Below are 15,364 nucleotides of genomic sequence, written 5' to 3'. Positions count from 1 at the left end.
ATCCTCCTGCCATCCAAATACATTCAGAACCCTCCACCCCTCACCAACGCCACCACAATCACCTCTCCCACTTCCACCATCTCCCAACTGCATTCTTGCAGCAGCTTTTTAACTGATCTCTCGTGTCCTTATACTCTATCTCTACGTTGCAAAAAGAGCAATCCTATTAAATATAAATCGGATGTCACTCTGCTCAAAATCCTTCAATGGCCTCCCATCTTTCTTAGCATAAAAGCCTAAGTCCTTACAAGAACCACAGGGTCCCACATCATCAGCCATCTGCTACTCCTCCAAGTTCCCTCCTACTGTTCCTCCCCTACACTGGCTTCTTCGATGACCTTCAAACATGCCAAGCCTCCTGGTGTGTTCCTCTGCCCAGAACACACTTCCTCCAAACAGGTAACTTTGTGGTTTATTCCCTCACATTCTATAGATCTCTGGTCAAAAGATCCTTTATCAAAATTACCTCCTTTAATCACTCAAAAATGGTAAATCTCTCTTCCCTACATTTCCTTACCCTGCCTTATTTTTCTCAGTATGTCTTTATATGTCTGTATCTAGAGATATATTGACTTACTGGTTTATTGTTATATTTTTATTGGTTTATTATCTGGTTTCTCCTACTAGACTGTAAGCCCCTTGAAGTCAGGAACTTTGCCTGTTTTGTTCATTATTATATCCTCAATGCCTAGAACAGTGCCTGGAACATAATACCTGTTGAACAAATATTTGTTGTTAAGTAGGTGAAGGTCAGTTCCGTGTACTATCTAGTGTTTATCTTTGTAAGAGTAATTAGGAGGTCTGGACAGATGTCCCACATGGGCCGAGTAAGATGAAATGTGCTGTGCTTAAAAAATAAAAATAAAGGAAGGAATACAGCCTATAGTCCTCAGAAAAGGGATGGTAAAAGATAGAATGTATGTCCTATTTACTCTGACTCACAATTTTTAATATACATTTGTTTAAGTAACTTTGCTTTATGAATATCACACATTTTAGCAACAGTTAGGTCAAAATGATAATTTATATGTTTCCCTTCCTATAGTCTATAATATCACTCTTTTTCTCACCCAAAACAACCTATATATATATATACATATATATATATTTTTTTGCAGTACGCAGGCCTCTCACTGTTGCAGCGCACAGGCTCCGGACGCGCAGGCTCAGCAGCCATGGCTCACGGGCCCAGCCGCTCTGCGGCATGTGGGATCCTCCCGGACCTGGGCACGAACCCATGTCCCCTGCATCGGCAGGCGGACTTTCAACCACTGCACCACCAGGGAAGCCCCAAAACAACCAATATTTGTAATAATTCACTCATTCATAATCCCATTCAGTGATAAATATGGAAAAATTCATCTTCAAAAAAATTGATCCTATAGACAATGTCACAAAAAACAATTTCAATATCTAAAATGAATGCAAATTTAGCAAGTAGCTTTCTTTCAAATTTGATGTTTTACTCAAACATATGTATATATTCACAGTAATTATTAATATGCCTAGTGTGTTCATTAACCCTCACCAATACATTTTTCTCAGAGTCAAATTTACCTTTTTTAACTTTCATGCTCTTAATAACTACGCATAAACTAAAACCACTGTGCTAATATTTTACAGTTCCTTCTAATTTTCATTACCCCCACAAGAATGCATAACACCCCTCAAAAATACTTTTAACAGGCATATAAGTTAGGGAGTAGAATTTACAATGATGTTCTTCAAACTAAATTCTAAAAGTTTTTGAAAAGAGTAAAATATTCTTCAAAGCAGTGATTCCACACCTTGAAATTACACAAACACAGAATTCCAATGTGTGGCTAAACTAACACATGGCCAATAGGTATGCTCTCCACTGTGTGAAATCCTATTGCCCAAAGTTAATGTATAAACTTGTCAAATATAGTAATGAGCCAGACACAACAGTGTACATCACAAGCCTAGCAAGGCATTTACAAGTATATAAACCGTTGGGATAAATTATTTCCTTGACTTCTTGGATTACAATGTTATTGGAACTTGGCATTTGGGGGAATTGGAACTTAATGAACTTTAGATGAACTGGGTTATGGGCGGTTGCCTCTAATGAATCATTGTGACAGAGGCTTCTTTCCTCCCCACCCCCTTTTCTTTTAATAGGAATGTGAGCTGGGTGAGAGTCACAGTTTATTTCCATCAAAAGCTCAATGAGGATTTGCAAGCCTTTGTTTTGATGAACAGCTAAAAGGGTTCACTGGCTGAACACTAGATATCCAGCCGTTTGCCAAGCATCTAGAAAATAGAACCTTCCACGGTGTTTTACAAAATACACTTGGAAGCAATTTAGAGGACAATGATTCTCCAAAACAGTTCATCAGTCACAAACAACCTAACTTCCCACTGGCACACTCTCAACATCAACCCAGGGAACTGCCCTTCAGTTCTCAGGCATGAGAAGGTTTTGCTTGAATTTCTAAGAAAGAGTTCCAAGGCAAAATAAAAATGATGCAATTACACAATTCTGGACCTCAAACCTAAAGATATGAATTCTGACATCAACTGACCCCCCGAGAAGAATTTCACTTATAAGTGATGATTTCCTTGTACCCAATGTCTGACTCAGAGTATCGCACTTCTTAACAAAGGAGACAAATTTTATACTACCACATACTCAATTTTCCCTCCTTTTCTCCTTCCCCTCTTCCTACCACCACCACAGCTGTATGCAAGTTTGTGTCCCTATCCATTTGCCTTTGAATTATGGGGTAACAAAGTTACCATTTAAGTCCCTAGAGCAGGCACGAAAACCACTACTAACCATATGAGCGATTAATCTGAGTGTAAGTCGTGTAATATCCTGAATATACATATGGAACTAAAAAAAAAGATCAAGAGGAACATCTTCCTTATGCAATTTTTTTTTACTCTGCTCTACTCCAGAGCAAAGAACGATGCTTATTAATGACTGAGATATTATGTAGTTTAAAAGTAACATGATGATCTGGTGGATATGCTTCAGGCAGAGCCTGGCACATCTGAATTCAGCATGTCCGAAACAAGGTCTACCTGGCAGTTACAAAGCCTCTAGTTTCATTTCCCCCGAAAGGCTTTTCAGAGGCTGACCCTGCCAATTTATACTACCATTCTCAATCGTACACATCATTAGATTAGCAGCCTCTTAAACACAAGCAGGCTAAAGTCCGCCACTAATTTCCGAATTTTCTCCGCTTTCTTTCCGACTTAGCAGCTCAGACTACAGGAGCGATAAACCCAGATGGGCCACTGCTCTAAATGATGTTGGTGCCGTCACACAAATATTTGCTCTCCTTGTGGAGATGGAGATCAAAAGATAGAGAGGGGTGGGCTGGCCGGTGAGACTAGCAGGCTGTAATTTCTATATCCTTTTGTCATATCACCAGTCATTCTAGTTACTTAGGAGTTGCTCTCCCTAACAGACTGTACCAGTTCTGCAACCAGACCATCTGGGTTGGAAACCAGCTTCACCACTCTCGGGACAAGTCACTTGTCCTCTCTGTAACTCAGTTTCCACATCTGTGACATGGGCATAATACTTACTAACCTCATGGGATTGTTGTTCTATAAGAACTGATTCAGTTATCCATTACAGATCTATCAAATACTTGATGGTGATGGTGATGTTGAAAAGGACCAAATCTTTGTGTCTATACTCCCAAAGACTCACCCAGCGTTTAACCCATGAGAGGCTTGAAAAGCATGCTAATTGTGTACCTTAGGTAAGACATTGAAATTCTCTGAGCCGTAGGAAAGGAAAACATGGAAGAGAGACAGGAGAGAAAGCACAAATGAAACAAGATTGGCAAGTATCAGTAATTCTTAAATCTGGATTTCATGGGGTTCCTTTACACTATTTTCCTTATTCTTGTGTATCTTTGAATATTACCGTAGTAAAATCTAAACAAAAAATTTTATCTGAGCCTCATTTCTTTCACCTGGAAAATGATACATTGTCCTTGTTGGTTATCTATTTTATATATAGTAGTGTATATACGTTAAACCCAAATTCCTAACTTTTATCCCTCCCTCCACCCTCCTTTCCCCTTTGGTAACCATAAGTTTGTTTTCTATGTCTGTGAGTCTCTTTCTCTTCTGGAAATAAGTTCATTTGGGTGTTTTTTTGGTTTTTTTTTTTTTTAAGATTCCACATATAAGCAGTATCATATGATACTTGTCTTTCTCTGACTTACTTCACTTGGTATGAGAATCTCTAGGCCCTTCCATGTTGCTGCAAATGGCATTATTTCATTCTTTTTACGGCTGAGTAGTATTCCATTGTGTATATATAACACATCTTTATCCATTCAGCTGTTGATGGACACTTAGGTTGCTTCCACGCCTTGGTTATTGTAAATAGTGCTGCTATGAACATTGGGCTGCATGTGTCTTTTCGATCTTACACTCATTCTAAGTTGGCTGACACGACTCATAAATGCTACTCTCCACCTCAGGTCACTCATGACTTCACTGCCTATTAAATGTTAGTAATACAACATTTTAATCTTAGAGTTTTACTATCCTATTTCACATCTTAGAGTTTTACTATCCTATTTCACATCTCCACATCATTCTACACTGATGTCCCCTCTTTCCTTTCTAAAGCCATCTTTTCCCTGACATCACACTATTCTGGTTACTTCTTCATGTTCTGGCCTCACCTTTCAGGCTCATCCACCACTCATTGCCTTTAGAGGTTATAGTCTGGCCAGGCTCAGTTCTACCCCTTTCTTTCACCATTATATGCGCTCTTCCTAGATTCACCAGTATTCCCTCAGTTGACATTTCTCACCCAGAACTCTTCTCTGAATTTCAGAACTACATAAGCACCTATTTGACATCTCTAAGATGTCACAGTGATTTTGTAATATATAAAAAACTGTATTCATCATCCTGCCCTCAACCCAACTTGCCTCCTGTGTTCCCTACAAGACCTAGTTCTACATGCCAAAAAAGAAAGTTTCCCTGACATCTCCTTTTCATTCATTTCTTCATTTCACATACATGCGTGTGTACTTGAACACATGTGCATGTGCGTGCATGAGAGAAAAAGCCTCCTAGGAGCATTGATGGATAGTTGAGTTCCTATTTGAAGTTTTTGGTAATTGAAGTGAAATCAGTCAATAGAGTATGTGATTTGCTCTAGAAACAATAAACTGCTCAGAGCAGGTACAGAGGTCAAACAGAGTTTAACGGGAGGTTAGGCTTTGCAAGATTAGTATCATACAAGAAGAAAAGGGCAAGGGATTGGAGAATTTCAAGAGAGTAACTATAATGTTGGATCATAAAATCTATGTTGAGTAGTAGAGAATATAAAAGGGAATAAGGATTGTTAGAAATAATGGTGAAATCAATGGATTAGAGGTGAAATCAATGGATTAGAGGTCTCCATGGAGTCAAAGAAAATGAATGGAACAGGTTGGAGATCATCAATGAAACGCTTAAAACTGAGGGCTTGAGAGGTCAAGTTTTGAGGAATGAGAAGAAATATGTTAATGTCATTGTTAACCATGATAAGAGAGAAGGGCATCACCAAATCAAATTCATTCATTTGTTTTTACCACAGCACCCCAGGATATGTTACCATGTATGGAAATGTCCAATATTAATACCAGATTATTATAATATAATTTTTATATTTACTTCTAAGGGCAGGACCAAAGTTATTTCTAAATTACCTACAGCAATATTTTTCTTAGAATAAAAAATAAGTATATCTACTGAGGATAGTATCAATGTTCACTGGAGTCATATAAAAATAAATAAAATTAAAATGAACATTACAAGAAAACAGTTATAATATACACATTAGTAAAATTCTGCACATGTAAGAAGTCTGGGAGAAATATCTAAAAATATAAATTGAAAAAATTATATTCCTGTAGTAATAGCTTAAAAGGTAAATGTAGATAAGCAACATAATCCCCAATATGTTTTATTCTGCAGAAATACCTTATGGGGACTTCCCTGGTGGCACAGTGGCTAAGAATCCACCTGCGGATGCAGGGGACGCGGGTTCGAGCCCTGGTCAGGGAAGATCCCACATGCCGTGGAGCAACAAAGCCCGTGTGCCACAACTACTGAGCCTGCACTCCAGAGCCCGAGAGCCACAACTACTGAGCCCATGCGCCTAGAGCCCGTGCTCTGCAACAAGAGAAGCCACCACAATGAGAAGCCCGAGCACAGCAACTAGAGAAAGCCCGCATGCAGCAACAAAGATCCAATGCAGCCAAAAATAAATACATAACATATATACATTTATATGGGGGAAAAAACTTTAAAAAAATACCTTATACATGGCATTGTAAAATAATGACACCTTATCTAAGGTTAAAAAAAATGCAAGAATTTGCATTGGTAGTAAATAGCTACGGCATGGGAGATGCAACTTAGTGCCTCTCATAAGGCAACAGAAACAATTATGTTTACATTATGTTTTTTCTTTAACCAAAAATATGAGTTGGCAAATGAACGAATTATGTAGTAGAAACTCTATGACAAAGTTGGCTAAGACATTCTGGCAGATTGTAAAGATATTCCAACCACTCATAATTGTATGATTTCTGGTCAAGTACTGCAATTAACACTTTTATTTTAAAAAAGAATATTTTAGAAATGTTTTGTTGTATACAGTGAACAGTAATATTTCAGAACAATTTTTAAAAACCACAATGTGTCCTGATCACCTCTAAAGTAAATTTAGCTCTCTTATGAATACAGTTCTATAATTCATTTAAGATTTCATACTTTACAAAATTCCCTCAATTAGTGTTATTAGAGTGAGATTCAGCACTACTGTCTAAATTACTCAGCATAGCACTTACCAAAACCAGCAGTATAAATATGATTTCTTAGTAATGATATAAAAAATTTAAGCCTATGACCTGCAGACAAAATGATCAGTTTTAAATGTCTACAGAAATGCTTCTAAAGATAAGGAACTGTTCAGTTACCTTATAAGCATATCCTTTTAAGTAGAATTATCCTTTTAAATTGCCAGACCTGGATAATAAAATATGCCAGGCCAAGTTCCACCTGTACAGATGAACGCTTCAAAATACAGGTTTTGCAGTGCTTTAAAAAATTTTTATTTCAATGTAACTGACAGACCAAGAACAGATTCGAAATCCAAAGATATGAGAACCGTATCTTACCACCACTTCCCTTGAAGTTTAATCACAGAAACAGCACAGAGAGCACACAGATTGGTCTTTCTTATTTTTGAGACTACATGGGAAAAAGGCATTTTTCTACGGTAACTAAAGTCCAATCAACATTTTTTCATTTAAACTCAACATCTCATATTGCAACCTGGAGGAGAGTCACAAAACTGATATAATGCCTGTAAGCCTCATACTTCAAGGAGATGGGCCAGCATGTCCAAATTAAAGTGAGTGATATTTTCCAGATATCAGGAGGCCCTTGCCTGAACAGAAAGGAAAGCCTTAAAATGCAAACGATACTTTGTGAGATTGTTTTAAGCCCCAAAAAGTGTATTGGGCGAGAAAACTGCAGAGATTATAGAAATGAAAAAAATAACTAAAGCAGTTTCTGTTCAGATGTCAGGTGTTAAAAGTGCTACTGAAGATACAGTATCAATCGTTCAAAAATTTTTTTTAATATTTCCTAAATTTTTAAACATAAAACTTAGAGAAAAATAGCATTTCAAAAGTGGAAGTCATACTTTTCCACCCTTTCCATTATTTGGCTACTCGTCATTGGAGAACAGGTTGGAAACAAGTTAGATCTCAAACCAGGTAAGTTTTGCTACTTACTCCTAGTTTCCAAGAACGTTTTAGGGGTGGTGGGCAGGTGTGTCATAGAAAGGATGGCTTATGGTAGAAAAGTGACTAGATGAAAGTAGAGAGGTACTTATGAGTCTGGTCTACACCTTCCTGTCCAAATACCAATAGAAATATTGTCTTGAATTCTAGTCATCTGATATTTAAGGAATAAAAAGGTAGACACCCTAACTAGATAACACACATGTACTATGGGGCTAGCAGGTCCTAACCACAAGGCAGTACCATTGTGTAACTATCACCAAGTACTGTAATAAAAGGCTTTGACTAAGTAATAATTTTAATTACAGTTAAATGTCTTTAATTCTGTTATTTTGAGATGTCCAAGCTAACTCCCCTAAAACAACATATGGAAGTAGAGAAGGGGCTAGATGTGAATAAAGCTTGCAAACACACTTGATTCACACTTCAGTCACACTGAACACTAATTCTTTGTGAAGAGATTCTCTTGATTTGTAATTTTTTTTTAAACGTGCGTGGTCTGCATTGATTTCTAATTGTACAGATGACTGCAATGTGACATTAAAATAGATGTTTCAGCTGACACTCAAAAACAGCGTTTCTCAGTGAAGATACTATTGATATTTGAGGTGCAATAATGCTTCAGACTTGGTCTACGAAATCCAGCCTCAACATCTCTGAACTGGAGCAGAGATGACAGGGAGGGGATACCAGAGAGCTGGGCTTTCAAAGGAAAAGCAATGGACCAGCACATCACTTCCTGTTCCCTCTCATTCCTCCAAATCCCCCACTGTGTCCTCAGGCCACTGCTGATCTACCTTCTGTCACTATAGATTAGTTTGCATTTTTTGAGAATTTTATATAAATTAAATCATATAGTGCATAATATTTTTTACCTGGCTTCATCCACTCAACATAATTTTGAGACAAATCAGTGTTGTCGTGTGTAATAAGAGTTCATTCTATTTTCCTACTGAGTAGTCCATTGTATGAATATACCATGATTTGTTTATCCATTCATAAGCTATAGACATTTGGGTTGTTTCCAGTTTTTGGTTATTACAGAAAAAACTGCTATGCTGTGAACATACAAGTCTTTGTATGGATGTATGCCTTTTCTCTTGGGTAAATAGCCAGAAGCAGAATGTACAGGTTATATGGCAGGTATATTTTAATTCTGTAAGAACCTGCCAGTTTTCCAAAGTAGTTGTAATATTTTACATTCCTATCAGCAGTTTATGAGAGTTCCAGCTCCTTCACACTCTGCGAACATTTGCTAGAGTCAGTCTTTCTAATTTTATCCATTCTATTAGACACCCAGTGGTATCCCATTGAGACAATTTGCATTGCCCTAAGCACTAATTATGATAAGTATCTTTTCATGTATCTGTATACTTAGTTTTATCCAATCTTACAACCCCTGCCTTTTACTGGGATAATTATTCCACACTGCTAAGGCAAGACCCTCTGAGTACTGTACTCAGGGCTCCATAATTGTGAAGTTTTCCAGTCTAGCAGGTGGGACGGGCACTATTTCGACCTTGATTGCCACATAGCTGCCCCAGCTGATGCCTTCAAATGGTTTCTTCCCTCAACTCAGGTTTGTTGGTTTCTCACATGATAAGCTAATCAGTACTCTGCTAAACACTTGCAATAATCTTCTTGCAGATCAAGGATTCTTTCTTCATACAAAGCTTTTGCAACTCTTTTTCAGGACACTAATTTGTTTTCTGTCTGTCATCACTGTCTCTCCATGCCTGATGCTCAATGCCTTCAACATTGTTTCATATATTTTATATAGTTTTGTTTCATGAGTTAAAGCAAATCCAAGACACAAGACATATTTAATTTTAGAAATTTAAGACTTAAGTGATGGTAGGACTTTCTTAAGAGTCATCAGATAAGGGCTCCCAGGGTTTTCAATCAGGGCAGAGGACAAGTCAGACCCACCAAATAAACGTGGAGGGACTATTAGAGGAAAAAAAAAGAGAGAATTACCTTTCATTACATCCCACAAATTGTTCATTGTACTATTCAACTACTAGAAAAACTTTGATGACTCTATGTATGTGATTCACTCATTCATGCAATCCTTTACTGCTATTAACGATAACTGCAACCTCCCTCTATTCAGTGATAATTGTGAAACTTTCTCATAGAATGAGGCATTTACTTTGTCCTTGTAAAGTTTACCAGTCAACATTTCCTGCCCATCAGCTGCCACTGGAACTTAAAGGAAACCTGCTACACCCTGGTCATATTTACTGCTCACACGAAAGGATTTGACAATGGAATCAGGCTTCACCCTGCAAGTTGTTTATGCAGGGTCACAGATAGAGGAATCTTTACAATATCGCCAAATGGGATTCTACTGCCCCACACACTATATTTGATATTCCTCTGACATAAACCCACCCGGGTCTATGTCTCTGACTCCATGGAAACCCTAAGTAAAAGCTTTGTCAGGAACTTTTTTGTACTGCAGCAATAAAAATGCTTCCAAAGGCAAGCAAAACATTGACTGGTGGGCTCATTATTGTATAATAAGGAACCCTTGAGTCCTTTCCTTGTTTCAAGATTTTTAGAATTTTTATTGCACTTGAAGCAGCCTAGAAATGTTTAAACACCTGATGCTTCAATTAAGACGTCTATTAAGTATCTATTTAGTGATGGGCACTATACAGTGCACTGAGAATATAGAAGTGAAATAAATCCATTCTGCCTTTAAGATGCTTGTGGTCTGGAATGGGTCTGAAGGTTCTATAGGCAAATAAGTGCAAAATTATAAAAATTTGCTTTGTTTCCATAAAAGGTCATATCCAAGATGAGCTATTACAGAATTGTTAAAGTATAAAATAATAAAGTTTTTAGAAGTCACAAAGATAGAGCTTGTTATCAGTCCTCTTAAACTCTACCAAGCAAATTTTCAAGTCTTACACAGGAAAGTGTTATCAGCCCACAGGGTTAGCAAACTATGACCCAGGGGTCAAATCCCACCTGCCTCCTGTTTTGTTAAATAAAGATGTATTGGACACAACCATGCTCATCATTTACATACTGTTTAAAGCTGTGTCATCCTACCACATCAAAGTTGAGTAGCTGCAACGGAGGTCACATGGTCCCCTACACTAAACATATTTACGCTTTATAGGAAAAGTTTGCTAACGCCTACAACAGACGATTAACTCATCAGACCTGTATCTAAACAAAGAGCTCTACCTAAACAAAAATACTTGGCTGCTTTGAAATCTGTATTAAAGGAAATGAAACAACCCATGAGCCAATTTTATGTTCAACAGTGGCTTTCCTTCCACTTAGCCCATCCCATCTGTTTTGTTTGCTTGTGTAATGCCTGCACCCACAGTGGAGGTGGCGAACACGTGACCATTAAACTCTTTATTATAGTCCTCTGCATGTTTCTTTATGTGCCACCCCTTCCCTCAAAAGCCAAAATATTTCAAGGTTCTTAGAATCATCATAATGCAAGACTCAGTGAAAACCTTGACTCCAATCCCACCTGCCACGTGCCTCTCCAAATAAATGAATCTCAGTAAATCGTTTTCTTTGCATTACCCTGATTTGGTAAATGTCATTAAAACGTATCAGCTGGGGCTTCCCTGGTGGCGCAGTGGTTAAGAATCCGCCTGCCAATGCAGGGGGCACGGGTTCGAGCCCTGGTCCAAGAAGATCCCACATGCCGAGGAGCAACTAAGCCCATGTGCCGTAACTACTGAGCCTGCGCTCTAAAGCCCACAAGCCACAACTACTAAGCCCACGTGCCACAAATACTGCAGCCCGTGTGCCTAGAGCCTGTGCTCCGCAACAAAGCAAAGCCACCACAATGAGAAGCCCACACTGCAACAAAGAGTGGCCCCCACTCACCGCAACTAGAGAAAGCCCATATACAGCAAAGACCCAACGCAGCCAAAAATACTATTTTCTTGAGAGGTTTTCTTAGAGTCCTTTTTTTTTTTTTGCGCGGGCCTCTCACTGCTGTGGCCTCTCCCGTTGCGGAGCACAGGCTCCGGACGCGCAGGCTCAGCGGCCATGGCTCACGGGCCCAGCCGCTCCGCGGCATGTGGGATCTTCCCGGACCGGGGAACGAACCCATGTCCCCTGCATCGGCAGGCGGACTCTCAACCACTGCGCCACCAGGGAAGCCCTTTCAAGTCTTTTTATAAGGGAATTAGTCCCTCAATATCAATTTCTCACATTCTGCTTTTCTAATTTCACCTTTCGCCCACAACACAGATGTTCTCATTTGTTTACAAATACTTCTTTGAGATACAAAACAACTTACCATGACACAGCAGATTTCTTAATGCCATTTAATTTGGAATTGCTTGCATGAGGTACAGCTGTCTTAAAATATTATCAATTACTCCCAAATCATTAAGCAACTCAAGCTACAATTTAGAGTATCAAAAAAAATCTAAAGGTCAAAAGAAAATAGTTTACAACTATAAATAAACTTCCTTAAACAAGTCAGTGTTAACAGGCGTTTCCCTTAAAAGTGTAGTAGAGAAAATGTTTTTATACATTTCTGTACGGACAGGTTGAAATTGGTAGTTGTCTTAGCCTGTATGGGCTGATATAACAGAATACCACACACGGGAGGGCTTAAACAACAAACATTCATGTCTCACAGTTCTGGAGGCTGGAGGTCTGGGTCTCCGGCAGGGCTGTCTTCCTCGTAGATCCTCACACTGCCCCACATCCCGGATGCATGCTGGGAGAAAGAGCGAATCCTCCTCTCCTCCTCTATTTATAAGGGCATTAGTTCACGTGAGGGCCGAGCCTCATGACTTAATTACCGCCCAAGGCCCCACCTCCAAACACCATTCCGCTGGGGATTAGGTTTCAATCCATCAATTTAGAGGGGACACAAATATTCAGTCCACAGCAGTAGTAATTAGCCGCTATGATAAAAATACCCTTAGATAGAAATCATCTTTACAGACTCCATATTTTTAAGTGAGCTTTATTTCTTCTTCATTCAACCTACTCCCTCCTCAAATCACTTCTGGAGTCTCAGAGGATACTTGCAAAATGAGATTGCCTCAAGGGTCCTCAGCTGAAGCAACTACAGAGAAAGGGTTCAGGTTTTTCTATTTATCCAAATGGGTCGATCAGTGAGTAAGCCGACTTCCACAGTGGCTATTCCCCAGGCCCAGCCACTGTATTCTTTAAATGTAATTAGAGACATTAAGCACCTTTGTGAGTTTTCAGGGGGGTTTATGCTGTTGCTCTTGTAATCTTGTACTTTAAATATTTTAAACGAGGTTACGTCTAGTCACTGAATTATTTATGTTAATTCTTAGAAAAGTCAAAAATTCACCCTGAAGCTTCAAAAATAAAAAGACAGAGCTAGTTTTCTAGCTTGTGGTATTTCCTTTTTTCAAGGTAATAGGATGCAGTTCAATGACACGTTTTTGGTTACTTTTATATTTTTACACAGCAACACTTACATACATTATATGGAATAATATGCAATAATAAGACAAATGTCACCACTCCAACTGCTGTCTTCATTTAATAAATTAATTGCTCCATGGTTTTACCTAAAAAATTCTTTCTGTTTATTTGGCAATTAGTTTACTTTCCATTCCTGTTTCTCTTTTGAACTCTCATTTTAAGTAAATATTTATCTTTTTCAGTTTAAGTACCATCAGAACTACCTATAAAAATCCATTGCCTTCTCGTATATCTAGATTTGTTATTTTAAAAATCACTGGATAGGGCTTCCCTGATGGCGCAGCGGTTGAGAGTCCGCCTGCCGATGCAGGGCACACGGGTTCGTGCCATGGTCCGGGAAGATCCCACATGCCGCGGAGCGGCTGGGCCCGTGAGCCTGCGCGTCCGGAGCCTGTGCTTCGCAAACGGGAGAGGCCACAACAGTGAGAGGCCCGCGTACCGCAAAAAAAAAAAAAAAAAAAAAAAAATCACTGGATAGAGATCATTAGTCTTCCTTTTATATTTTTTATTCTCTTGACGAGGCCCTCTAATGAGAACAGCTTTAGAATAATAGAGAGAAAATAAGCAGCATAGGCTGCTTTCTCTCTAACAATTTTACATGTAAGGATGTTGTATCCATGACAAAGAAAGCATCATGTAAACCACTGAAATATCAATGTGGCTTGCCAGTCCCTCCCTCACTCTAAATACTGACCACAGCAGAAACATCAAGGCCTCCACATAAACCCCTTTTGACATGGACTACTGCCCTCAAACTGATTTTTTTTAATGTCGAGCCACTCCCTAATACAAATTCATATTCCAAAAGATTTTTTTAAAGAGTTTTACTGGAAATATTAGCAAAACACTTCCATACAGGAAAATATAAGGACTTTTTTTTTCTAGTAGTATTTACTTGTGCAACTCTGGCATCATAGCTTCTGCTTTAGAAATTATTGTTACATCTAGGAAGGATGGAATTTAATAATAATAATGACAATGATAATAATAGCTATCATTTAATAAGCACTAAAATGTGCCAAACTTGTACTAGGTGCATTAAATGTAATCTATTTAATCCCCAGAGCAATCCTATTAATATTTCCTTTTTGCAGTTAAAGAAATTGAGAACCAATGAGATCAAATGCAATGACCAAGGGCAGGTAGCTAATAAGCCTCTGAGCTAGAACATGCGTCAGTACCTGAATCCCGACCTCTATACAACGTGGTCTCTCGTTAAAAATGGCTTCACTTGGTTTTAGACTTTTAGAGGTTTCTATATTAGTGGCAAAAGAATAGGCTAAACATTTCAGAGTAACCCCTCATAATCTCTCTAAATTAATACAGTGCTGACTAGAAAATTCAAATGGCAAATTTATCTTCAGAGTAACCTGAGTCTATTATGAACATCCCTCACTTACTTTACCATACTGAATGTAAAAATTTAGATTGTGAGACTAGATGTCTCTTATTTGGGGTTTTAGAAATTTCTGAAAACCATCCAACACTTAGCATCCTCTCCTGAGAGATCTACTGCCCTTCGCTATTTTGCTTACCTTCCCTCTCACTCCTCTGTGAAGGCACTTTCTAGATCATTTCTGTTGAATTCTAGAAGGCAGTATTATAATAAGTTGGTGGATCCACACAGCACTAAGCATTGAATTTTGGTGGAACAAATAATGTATTTAACACATGTACTTATTGCATTTCAAATAGATTTTAGTGATTAATACATTACAAATTATTTGAATGTATTTTAAAATTCACAGCATTTTTGTCATGTCAACCACCATAAAAATTATAAGTGGGCTTCCCTTGTGGCGCAGTGGTTGGGAGTCCGCCTGCCGATGCAGGGGACGCGGGTTCGTGCCCCGGTCTGGGGGGATCTCACATGCCGCGGAGCGGCTGGGCCCGTGAGCCATGGCCGCTGGGCCTGCGCGTCCGGAGCCTGTGCTCCGCAGCGGGAGAGGCCACGGCAGTGAGAGGCCCGCGTACCAGAAAAAAAAAAAGTCAAAAATCAATACACATCCTTGAACAGTAAAATTTTCTTTCTACCAGGTCTATCATGATTTGAACATTAAAAATAGTCTGATATCGGGCTTCCCTGGCGGCGCAATGGTTGCGAGTCCGCC

Source organism: Leucopleurus acutus (assembly GCF_964270905.1).
Source record: "Leucopleurus acutus genome assembly, chromosome: 1".
NCBI classification, from domain to species: Eukaryota; Metazoa; Chordata; class Mammalia; order Artiodactyla; family Delphinidae; genus Leucopleurus; species Leucopleurus acutus.
This window is presented reverse-complemented; position numbering follows the sequence as displayed.